This window comes from Lissotriton vulgaris, chromosome 10, assembly GCF_964263255.1.
Source record: "Lissotriton vulgaris chromosome 10, aLisVul1.2, whole genome shotgun sequence".
Lineage (NCBI taxonomy): Eukaryota > Metazoa > Chordata > Amphibia > Caudata > Salamandridae > Lissotriton > Lissotriton vulgaris.
In genome coordinates this window covers 647,234,698-647,247,447 of record NC_141698.1, presented here as the reverse complement: position 1 = coordinate 647,247,447, position 12,750 = coordinate 647,234,698, and positions in this window count along the sequence as shown.

Sequence of the window (12,750 nt, the reverse complement as noted above, 5' to 3'; positions counted from 1 at the left end):
ATCACAGACTACAAATCTATGTTTCTCTTTAAATTTGCCAATATCAACTTTAACTGGTTCTATTAAATCTGTTTTAATTTGTTGATTAGCTACGCCAACTACTTGGATGGTGTCACCATAGAGAGGCAGGTTTTCTATTTCCACTGTTCTAACAGTAGAATGGGTAGCACCTGTGTCCACTAGAAAAGTGATTTCTACATCATTCACTTTACCATTAACAAATGGACCAGACTGATCTACCTCAAGAGTGGCTCCAAGCACACACTCTTCCTCCTCTCTCGGGCACCGTCATAAGTAATCCTCAGATTCGCTTTCATAATTTTCTTTCAACCAATATTGTTGAGAAACATTCGACACATTCACTCTTGGCGATCTATTTACCTGTTCACCTCCGCAGAATCCTGTTTCTGAATTGTATCTCTGCACATTAACACAATTTGGAAGTGGCGGTTGTGGAATCTGACTCTGCTGATTCACTAACTGTCGCTGTAGCTGTTGCTGCTGATTTATTTCATTCAACTGTCGCTATAGCTGTTGCTGCTAATTTATCTCATTCTGCATCTGTGGATTTAATTATGTATTTTTAAAATTTCTGGGAGGATTCTAACACTCACGCTTCCAGTGTCCAATTTCGCCGCAATTAAAACATGGGAGTCTCTGCTTTAATTCTTCAATATTACCCGTTAAGTTTGGCTTATTAAAATTACCCTTAAATTTCCCTTGATTCTGGTAAACATTTTTGTTTTCCAAAGTTGCAATTTGTTGTTCAGCTACTTTCACCTGTGCCCACATTGCTTTTTCTTTCAGCTTCTTTTGTTTAGCATCTATCTCATCACTGCAGTATTTTGCTTTTCTCAGGATGTCATCAACTGTGAGTGATTGCCAACCAACAATTCCTGATCTAATCATCTCACTAATTTCAGGCCATATACAAATCTGTACATAAAATAGCTCATATCCTTCTCACTCAATTTCTCGTAACCACTGTATTGTTTAAATACCAGCAGTAGTCTTTCATAGAATGAATGTACTGATTCTTTTGGTTCCTGATTTGATCTGTCAATTTTAACCCAATCTACTTCTTTTGGGGGAATCTTGTTTTTCAACCACACAATCACTTTATCATACAGATTTATAACATTAGGTGAAGGTGCACCTGTTACTTTATCTCGGGCAGGTTCTTCTTTGGGCCAATCTATAGAAATTTTACATTCTGTCCAAAGATCTGAAGGGACAACAATGTCAAAGAATCCATCAATATCAATCCACAGAACTTTTGAGACCTTAACAAATCTCTCTACCTGTCGATACCATTCCACAGGTTTCTCTCTCAGTCTGGGAAAATCATTTGTAAACAGCAAAATGTCCTGTCTTGTCCATGGAACATGAACATACCCTCAGCCAGCTATTTCTCTCATAGGAAACTCAGTTGCAATTTCCCCTCTTTCTCTTTTGTCTTCCCCTCTTTTCTTTGTCCATTTCACTCTCCATTTTCTTAATTCACCTAATCTTTTTAGAAACACTATTAATTCTTTTATATGAATTATCCTTCCTGTGGTGTTCATGTTTTCAATATATTTTTTAGAGAAATCCACTCTGTAATGTTTCTGCAAATTTTTCTATTTCTAATTCAGCAGCCATTTCTTCTAACGGATCATATTTGGTTTTCGTTTTCCATTGTATTCTTTTGCAAATGAACAACAATTCATCATCTTGATATAGCTTTAAACTGTCAGGTCCAATTGTGCCAATAATCAATTCCTCTAAGTCCGCCTTCAATTTTGCAACATCAAGTAATTTAAATTCTGGTGGCTGTGGAGTCTGTGTTAAATCTATTTTATTTATGCTCTTTTCTGGAGTTCCAAAATCAGATCCTGCAACAGTTGGAGATTGATCATTTGAAAAACTTTGATTAAAAGTTAAGTCTGGCATCTTTTTCTCTCGAAAAATTTCTGATAAATCTGAATAAAATTTTTCAGCTACTTTCTAAATTTCTGCGTTTAAAGGGACAGTCAGAGCTGAATGTCTAATTTCTTTTCGATCAACAACTGGAACAACAGGTCCAATTGTTACTGGTACCGTTACTGCTTCCATGCCTTTAGTTAACTGTTGTATTAATTCATCCTTTGATCTTAAATATTCTGAAATATCTGGTATATCTTTAGGTCTTTCTGTTCTTTTTACATTTCTTGGGATTTCATTTCTCTGAACTGGAGTTTCAGCATAATTTCTACTTTCTCCAGATGTACTAGAATTAGTTCTTGTTTCTACTCTTTCAGGAAATTTAGCATTATTCTGATTTAATCTAAGTGGAGACTCATCATTAATTTCTCTAGGAGGAGCACTTGGAGAAGTTCCTTGAGGAATTCTCGGGATTGACCATGAACAGACTAGTTGATAAGGTTGCGGTCGTTTTGATTTTGTAATGTAAATCTCTTCTAAAACTGGATCTTCTAATTCACTATCTTCACCAATATTATTTTCTTTGCAGAATTATTTTGACCTGTTTCTTCACTAAATCTTGCTGGGTACAAACCATCACACATATTTGCTCGTCTCCAACGACGCATTCTATCTTCATGGGTTTCTTGATTAATGTCTAATCTAGTGCCTCTTGTTATACCTATGTTTTCTCGTTCTAATTCAAACATCTCATCCTCTCATTCAGCTAAAGCCTCAAATTGTGGAGGTTTACGTTTTGGTACAAGAGTCATCATTTTTTTTCTCAAGTTTTTCAACACTTTAATGTTAAATGACCCATCTTCTGGCCATGCCAATACACCATCTTTTGCGGTATATTCCATCCAATTTTCCATCCAAAGGCAAGTATGATAACCATATTCACCTTCCATATAAGCTGCAGGTGTTTTGTACTTATGAAGTAATTTTCCACCTTGCGTTTCAATTTTCTTGTCACTTTTGAAAATATTTTTTAATTTCTGAAACCATGAAGGCTTTTTTTCCTCATACATGTAATAATAACTCATGTTTTTAAACTATTCTGCTTACTTCAAAAAGATCGTAAATATTTTCTTGTTGTTCCGCTACTTTAGCCAATCCGTGCGCGAAACTCACCAACAAGCCTATCAGGTTAAGTCACGTCACTATTCTATTCAGCCAATAGAATTACTGAATGAGCCAATCAGGTACAAGCCTGCTACGTCACATGAGCCAATCAGTGCGCGAATACTGTGACGTATGCTAGCCAATCACAGCGCGAACCCTGTGACGTATGCTGCCGCTGCAGCTTCACTGTCTCCGCTCCACTCCTTGAACTGACCCCTCCCTTACAAAATATTTTCACAGTGCCATATTTTACAAAACTTTCAATGAAATTCGGTTAGCAACTTCACATAAACAAACCATTTGTCTGTTTCGCTAAAATAAAGAGATAGCTTTCTCAATCATTCAAGTATCCTTTGCGCGAAATAGACAACGCTATTTTCACAGAATATTTAAATTCGTTGATAAAACAAGTAGTCTTGTTCTTCCCTTCTAGCACATACAATCATATGGAAAGATTCCCTAACCATTCATACATGAAATTTTGGTAGGACTTTAACCTGCCAATAAAATCCTCACTTGCCAGTAAGAATAGACAACGCTTCCTTACCCTTCACTCAAGCTTGGATAAATTCTACTACTCTTTTCACAGTGAGTTTTAAAACAGAACAGTTGTCCCTATACCCAAAAGCTACAATTTCATTAATAATCCTCACTATACATTCTTCCTAACAAACCTAAGATCCCTAAACTTGTGCTGTACGTCCACAACACTAGTGATATAGGACAATACCACTATTTGGAAACAGAACAAATGCACTGTGTAACCTCACTTGTCACTTAACTTTTGCCAGCAAACCAGGAATTTTCACACTGCTGGGAAAAACCTTTCGACTACATGTAACAACTGAACAAACTTAACAAGTTTTATACATATATGCTATGTAATTATCATGTAACATGTCAGTTACCATAGTAACCATCCTCTGCTACCAAGTAATTGATCCAGCGCTCCTAATGAAAAACTGTCTCAAATACACTACTCATCTCCACAATACTTACCATTAATCATGAATCACTACTAAGGCCCATAAACTAAAGAGACAATTTTGAGCGACTGAATCATGTGACCTAATTAAAACACTCTATTCATAAACTATTTACAAAATTATATATAACTGCAGTTTATCATTTCTTACCATGGTTTTAAATCATATGACATTTAATTAAGTCACTAAGGCGAATGGATCAACTAATGATAACTAGACCATGAATAAGCAAGACCAGCTTGGCATTTCAAAAATCTAATTTTATTAGCTTATTTTATTCAAGGAAAGAACGTTTTTATTCAGAAATCATTATTTTATTAGCAGCTTGAAAGCATCATTCAAGGAAAGGCTTATTTGTCTGACATTTTAAAGATAAATCAATTAGCATGAATTAAAGCAAAATATAAGTTTCCATCCCTAAATTCTATTTCCCTGTCTAAAACTCTCTTCACCTAAAAGTATATTTAATAAAGACTGCTGTCCTTACGTGCGCCAAATGTCCAACAGCACGTCAATCAGGAATCGGGAAGCAAGAGCCCCCTCCTGCCTGTAGGGCCAGATTTTATACCTTTCTAACTAGCTAATCTTCTCAAAAATGTTCTATTTCGTTGCCATCAGAGTTCCCGTTGGCTGACTTATGTCAGACCATTCCATGTCATCACCGTTTTCAAACCAAGAACGGGCTCTTCTTTAGCTCTATTGTTCGTGCCATTTCGCTTCCTCGAAAATGTTTCAAAATAAGTTCATTTGAGTTACAATTCATAACTTCCTTGCTTTAGCAATCCTGCCGCTTCCAGTCCTTGGACAAACTTCATGAGCACATTATGCACGACTTATCCAACAGTAATTTCTGACAAAATTGTCGACGTGGTAAAACTTTCCACTTCTCGTGTGTGCAAGGCTCTTCTCAGGACAGGTTTCAAAAACGCCATCTTTTGTAGGCCTAAAAGCCTCTCACGGAAACTAGTATTCAAACAAACATAAAACAGTAATTAATTACAGAATTGAGACCCATTCTGCTACCCACCCCTCTTCTAATTATTAACCGGGTTAATTATGTTACCTAGCCAAAGCACAAATAGCAGCATTTATATTAACCTTCTTCTTTAAGGCCATAAGGATCCTCCACGAGCTTTTGCCACAGCAAAGACATGACAAAACATGTTGCACACGAATATAGCACATGCCATTAATTTAAACAGCCGCATTTAATACTGACAAAGACAATAGACAAGGTTAGTTTATTATTTTTCCACACACTTGCGAATGCAACATAGAAGCACATTAGTCCCACATGTAATGTCTGCAATTTTAAACTAAGTTGGTTAATTATTTCAACACATGCTATTAGTACTGTTACATTTATTATGGAAGTTTAACTTTGCGAGTTTGAACGAAATTTCATTCAACATCTCGCTCCATCACTGGCCTGTCGGGTTTCGCCAGTTAGGCCAACACCAATGGAAGACACCTTCCAGGAGATACACACACCACGGAAAGAGGAGGGAGAGAGGGAGCACTACTGCAGTGTAATTGTCTCTGTTAGCCACTCAAGGGCTGTGGTCCAGGTCAGTGCAGATGGAAGAACGCAGCTCCTCCCCCTTTGCAAGCAATCCTTATGTCTGCCACCCCGGCAGACGTGCCACAGGAGGTCAACAGGGTACCAGTGCACCTCGTACCCCCACCGTAGGAAAAACAAGATGTCCGGTGAATACTTGCAGTCTTCTCTCTCAAGGGGGCTGCCAGGTGAAGCAAGCGCCATAACTGAGCCACAATGCATTGTCCCAAATCACCAGGCACACAATACCTGCCAAAAACAGTGGGGAGGCCGATGTGCTCAACCCCGACCCTCGAGGGGGGGGCGGGAACACTCCCCGATATACAGGAGTTCAAGCCGTTCACCGCAGCCGCAGTATTAGCCATGTGATAGCACCGGAGGCCTGCAGGTCGCACAATATATAGGCTGGAAAGCCCACAGAGGTGGATGAGGGCAAGTAATATCAATACGGGAACTTCTAGGCAGGCCCCCATGGGCTGAGCTCCCAGCCACCGTGGTGTTTGCTTACGCGGGTGGCCACCGGCCCTCGTGACACGCTCCCAGTCCGGCCTGCAAGTCGTGTGAGTCGCGGGGGCAGAGAACTCACCCGAGGCAGAGGCACCGGTGACCTGGCGTTGTTCGGTCCCCACTGCAGGGACGGAGACCCAGGGTGTGTACCTCAGCCGCATTGTCTTCGTCTTCAAGCGGCCAGAGGTCTCCGAGGCGCACTCCGAGTCCCCAGCCGCAGCAGTCTGGGTCCTGCCAGCGATCTTCGCCGGGACACAATCGATCAAGACAGTAGTTGGTACAACGGTAAAAGACGCTGCAGGGGTCAGTTGAGCTCCGTTTCAGCCTTGTTGGTTGGGGGCAAATCTGTTTAAGTCGGATATTTTGGGAGTGGTGTGACGAAGCTAAGCTACCGTTCGGCCATTTCCCTCTGCAGTTGGCCACGCCCCCTCTGAGTGTTTTTGATGACTACTTTTCATCAGGTACCACGATATCAATTTTTTACTAAAGATGTGATAAGATTGCTATCAGCACAGTTGAAAATCCCCCTAGTTTATATTGAATTTTAGGGCACTTTAATGCAATAATTGCAACAAAACAATAACCAGGAAAGTGACCTAAGGTGGATAATATCCTATTACTACCCCACTTTCTCTTCAAATCTACAACTCATATTCTGATAAAAAGGATGATTATGAGAAAGGGCACAATATCCAAATCGGACTAGTGGCAACGGTTAATTAACTTGAGACATTCCTGCCATTCATACATGACCACAAGGATCAACAAAATGAACAATCAACTACGTTTTATGTACTGTGCTTGTGAAGTTGAAAAAAACATAGTTTTGCCTATTTGTGACTATTTCAATGTTTGTTTAGCTCTACATTTGACTATATTTGAAATGTGAATACCAACCTGGAGCAGACCAATTTTTCCTTCCAAATTGCAGTTCTGTGAAAATCAGCTATAGCAGCTATGCTGATGTTATTATCTTGCTAAACAATCCTGTGAATTACTAGAAATGAGCCCTTCATATTACATACACACAAGAGGATGGAAATACTCAATCTGTCCAAAAAAAAGTCACGTCTTGGCAAAACATACAAACATTGCCTTTTTCTACATAGAATTAAGCGTAAAAAAATACAAAAATATAAATATCTCGGCTCAAGAGTTGACTGTCTTCTTTCGTAGCTTTAGGATTTTCCCTCCAAAAAGGACCAAAACTTTAGTAATGTTAAACCTTTATTCTGATTTAATATGAAATGCTGTAATTCACACAGTTTCCACTTCTAAACGTATATAACGCCAAAGTTACCATTCGAATCGTAACATAGAACGTTGCTGCCTGGTTTTAAAATATTAAATGTTGTATTGATGTAACTGATGTGTTTGAAGCAGGGGTGTACGACAGGCCCTTGCAGTCCCAAAGTCAATGAGCATATGTGAGGTATGGGAAACTCCGGGCCACCCATCACATTCTGCAGGGAGACTCCATCACTTTGTGTTACGCCTCTGGTCTTGAGGATATTCCACCTTCACAAGACAGTACCAATATAGGCTATCACACTGAAATGTAATATTGTATCAGTGTGTTCAGCACTGTTTGACACGTTGTTGTATCAATCTTAGCAGAGCAGGAGAGAATGCATTAGCTAATACTATATTTCAGGAGTTCAAGAGCACAATATTTCAGAACAAGTTTTTCTTTCTTTGTGCAGTAGTTGGCTTCTTTTTGAACGTGAGTACTTATTAGACAGGCATGACAATTTAGCCAGTTTTTTTAATGTTTTAAGATGTGAGTTAAATATAGAGGCTCATACAGCTGGACATGCAGGAAAGGGAAGTGATCTCAAATACCTTGAGAAAGTGAGCTGCCTGACTGCTAATGGCTTGACAAAGTTCACAGCGGATTTAGAAACACATTTGAGACCAGCAACGTCAAGTGTAAACTGTTCATTCTGTTGAAATCGGATTTGGTCTTAAATAGCAAGTGGGCCAGGTTGGCATGCACAATATTATCCATGTTAGCAGAAATTTCCACCCCTAGATATTTTGCCTTTTCTGTGACCCTACTATCGACCAGATCTGCCCGAGGGCTTTCAACGATCATTGTCTTGTCCCTAGTCAGAAAGTAGCCTGAAACAACACCAAATCATTTGGCCTCTCTTTCCAACTCCTTCATTGCATCCGCAGGATTAGTTGTTGTTATGGCAAGGTCATCTGCGTATGCCAAGATCTTTTACTCTCCCCCCCGAGGTTTGAACTGCCCGAATGTCGTTGTTCTCCACAATTATCCTGATAAAAGTGTCTATATATAATGCAAATAATAGTGGAGAAAAAGGACACCCTTTCCGCGACCCACGTGTAATTATTATTGAATCCGACGAGGCGCCCATCACAATGATTCTAGCCTCAGGGTTTTGATACATGCAGCCTATTGCAATAATATAATTTCTACCCAGTCCCTGCCTTTCCATGATAGCCCAGAGAAAGGGCCAGGAGACCCTATCGAAAGCGCTCTCTGTATCAAGAAAAATGGCTGCGATAGGGTCTCCTGACACTCCCGCAAGGTCAAACAACGTGATTATCCTTCTAATGGAATCTGTAGTCCCCCTGCCTGGTACAAATCCATGCTGGAACGGAGAGACTAGCTTCCCTATGACTGCAGATAACCTGTTTGCCAGAATTTTTTAATATAACTTTACATTGCTATTAAGCAGGGCTATTGTCCGGTAAGATCCCAGTTCAGCAATAGGCTTACCTTTTTGGGGGAATGCAATAATATTAGCCCCTTTTCAAGAATCTGGCGTAGCCTGATCCCGTTGAGAGCTTCGGAAAACTTCCAACATCAAACCCAGAATCTGTTTTTAAATTTTTTATAAAATTCCCCTGGAATTAAATCTGGACCTGGGGCTTTGCCTGAGGGGGAAAGATCTATGGCTATTGACAGTTCTTCCAGAGTGATCGGCTCATCTAGTCTCTCTCTTTCTTCTACAGAGAGCTGGCCCAGGGCCACCCCCGATAAGTAATCCTGTATTTCCCGGCTCCCATCCTGAATGTCTTCGGTATACAGATTTTGGTAAAATTTCTGAAAAGCTGTGATAATAGCCTTCGTCTCAGTCACCAGACCCACACCCGGATCCCTAATTTCTCTTATCCTGGCGTGCACTGTTTTCTCCCTGGTGTGTGTTGCTAAAAGCTGCCCTACTCTCTCACAGCTCTCATAAACACGGGTTTTTCACGCCACGTATTTACCAGCTGCTTTTTTAGATGAGATTTGGGTGATTGCGGATCTGGCAAATTTTTAGCTGGCTAGCCTCTGAATCTCCTCCAGCTGCTAGTACCTCTATCTATTGCGCCTCTGGCGCACCTAGATCCTCATATAATGCTTGCATCAGGCTTTTCTCTTGTCTCTGTGACTCCCACCCACACCTGTTTGATTCTCCTCTCACCCCTGCTTTAAATGTGTCCCACACGTTACTTAGGTTGGTGCTTCCATAATTCACCTCAATAAATCTGGGAATCCACTCGCCAATCTGCCAGATGTACTCAGTATCGCTTAAGAAAGCCCTATTGAAGGACCAGCGTGACTGCAAGAGAGGGGGCTGAATATCCAGCTCAATTGCCCGGGGGTTGTGATCTGACATAACCTTAGGGAATAAGTCAATAGTACTTTTTGAGGCAAGCTCCTGCGAGACTAAATAATAATCCAGCCTAGCGTATACCATGTGTGGAGTGGAAAAATGCGTATATCCTAAATTGGCCCCCCTTTTCAAGGCCCATACATCCTCTAACGCATGCAGTGCCTGCAGTTGAGACAATGAATTATACACTTTGGGCTTCCTTCGCTGATAGGGAGTTTCCCCAGTAGCCACTTGGCTATTCAAATTAATATTTAGATCTCCACAAAAGATCAGAGGTAAAGTCCAGCCTACGAATTCAGTTCTGAGCCAGTCAAACAGAGCTTGATCATCCAGCACAGATCCATATACTGAGCAGAGGGTAAACATGTTCTGCCAGATTCATGAAAACCAAATTCTGTGAATTCTAAATTGCGATTAATACCGAATCGCAATTTAGAATTCGCATAATGGGATTCATGTAAATCTGCGATAAAATTTAGCGATTCGCATTCGGCCGCAAAAGCCAATAGCGATTACTCCGAAATCGCAAAAAAATCGCTAAATCGGTCAATTTCCGTGTTGAAATTGCGATCTCGCTATTAGCGAGATCGCAAATTGCGATCTCGCGAATAGCAAGATCGCAAAAACGGAAAGTCGCATTTCGAGCACAGTTTTGACATCACAACCAGGAAGCAGGCAGTTCCCTCCCTCATTGAGAACACTGAGGCAGAATTGGAAGCAGCACTACTCAGAGCTCCACTCCAACTACCTCCAGTTTATGCATTTGGATACTGCAGACTGCAGCTATGTCACAGGAAGTAGCAGCAGGGCCCAGTGACACAGGGAGAAAGCGCAAAATCAAGTTCTCTGAACAGGAGCTGGAGCATCTCATCGATGGAGTCTGTAAAGACCATGAAAAACTTTTTGGCAAGGACTCCAGGAGGGTGCCTGAGACCGAGAAACGGCGACTGTGGCTGCGCATCCGCGCCAAAGTGAACTCTGTTGGAGTCACACAGAGACACATTGATGACCTCAAAAAGAGGTGGTACGACCTCCGAGGTCGTGCCAAGGAGAGGGTGGCTGAGAGGCTGGTTGAGCGCCTGCAACTGGAGGGGGAGAGCCTACAGTCCCTCCCAACACCCCATTGGAGGATCGTCTTGATGACACGTTGCAGCCTGAGGCATGTGTGGGGGTAACCCGTCTGGACTCATCCCGACTCACCCAAGACAGCCAAAGAAAGTGCCATGCGACTGCGACCCTGTCCCCTAACAATGGCCATGACCCTATAGCCACTCATAATAAACCCCAGTCATGCAGCCCATGCACATCAGAACATCCCTATTGCATTGTGGGACATGTAGTCTGACCACAATGTACACAAAGTCCAATGCAACCAGACATGTCCTAATGTACGCAATGCAACAGCCAGTCAGGGAATGGTAGCCAGCATGCATGTAGCAACCTCACAAGTCAAAGATACATGTAATTAATCAACGTCCACTTTCCATCACAGGTGGCGCAGATAACACCAGCAGCGACAGTGAGGGGCTGCAAATTGATGATACACAGGAGCCTGAGGGTGAGGAAGATACATCCACATAACCAGCTCCATCTGGCCAAGCACCAGTGCCAGCATGCGTACCACCACCTGCAACGCCAGCTTCATCAGGCACACCACCATTGCCATGATAAAAACGTGGACCCACCTCCAGGTAGACCAATAGTATCAGGGATCGGGTCAGTTCTGGAACCCTTATCCACTTTTTGTGACCATTACTTGAAACCACTAGTACAGAACTCCAGAACCTACTTAAAAGATACGAAGAGCTTACTCAAATTACTGAACGATACCACTCTACCAGAAGACTCAGTAATATTAGTAACAATGGACATAGAGAGTCTGTACACTAGTATCCCGCAGGAAGACACACTACGGGTACTAGGGGAAGCATTGGACAAAGAAAATTGGGAATACACCACCCCCAAAGAATTTATCCTGAAATGTGCACGAATGGCACTCAAAGAAAATTATTTTGAGTATAAGGGCCAATTGTATCTACAATGCACAGGGACCTCTATGGGGAGTACCTTCGCTCCTAGCGTAGCGGGGTTGTATGTTTATGATTTCGAAACAAAACATATCCTACCATCGACCAACCCCTTTGCCTCCTCCATAGGACTTTGGAGGAGGTATATTGATGATATTCTTTTACTATGGACAGGTACGGAAGCCAGTCTTTTGCAGTTCCTAGAGTGGGTCAACACTCTGGATCCCTTCTTGAGGTTTACTAATAACTTCAGTAGGGAATCGGTCATTTTCCTGGATGTGGTAATTAAAATAGAGGGCACCTCTCTCACTACTGTGACTCACCACAAACCAACAGCGAAAAACAACCTCCTCGACTTCAGGAGTTTCCATCCAAGACCTTTAAGGGAAAACTTGCCCTACGGCCAATTCCTACGGCTGAGAAGGAATTGTAGTAATATTAACGACTACAAGGAACAGGCCAAGGAGCTAACAGACAAACTTACACAAAGAGGTTACCCCAAAGGGGTACTGAATAAAGGCCAAACCAGAGCACGAAATCAACCCCGAGAGGCATTACTAGAGGACAATGTAAGGACAACCACGGAAACACCACTTACGTGTGTAACCACTTACAGCACCCTTTCAGACACTGTGAAAAAATCCATTAACAAAAATTGGAGAACTATCAGCAGCAATTTCAGTAACTGGGAAAAACCCCTTTTTTCGTTTAAGAAAGGGAGGAGTATTAAAGATGCTTTGGTGCATACCAGACCACTCACAGCCCCCAGTGCAAACACAGCAATCAGGTCAATCACTGATGCTTGGCACCTACCCCCAGTTACAGGCCATTTTCCATGCACAGACTGCAGCGTCTGTCATCTGACCAGTCATTCGAAAGAACTCAACTTGGAACCAGGAAAAGTGTGGACACAAAAATCCCACACAAACTGCAACTCAACAAACGTGATCTACTTGATTACCTGCCCCTGCGCGAAA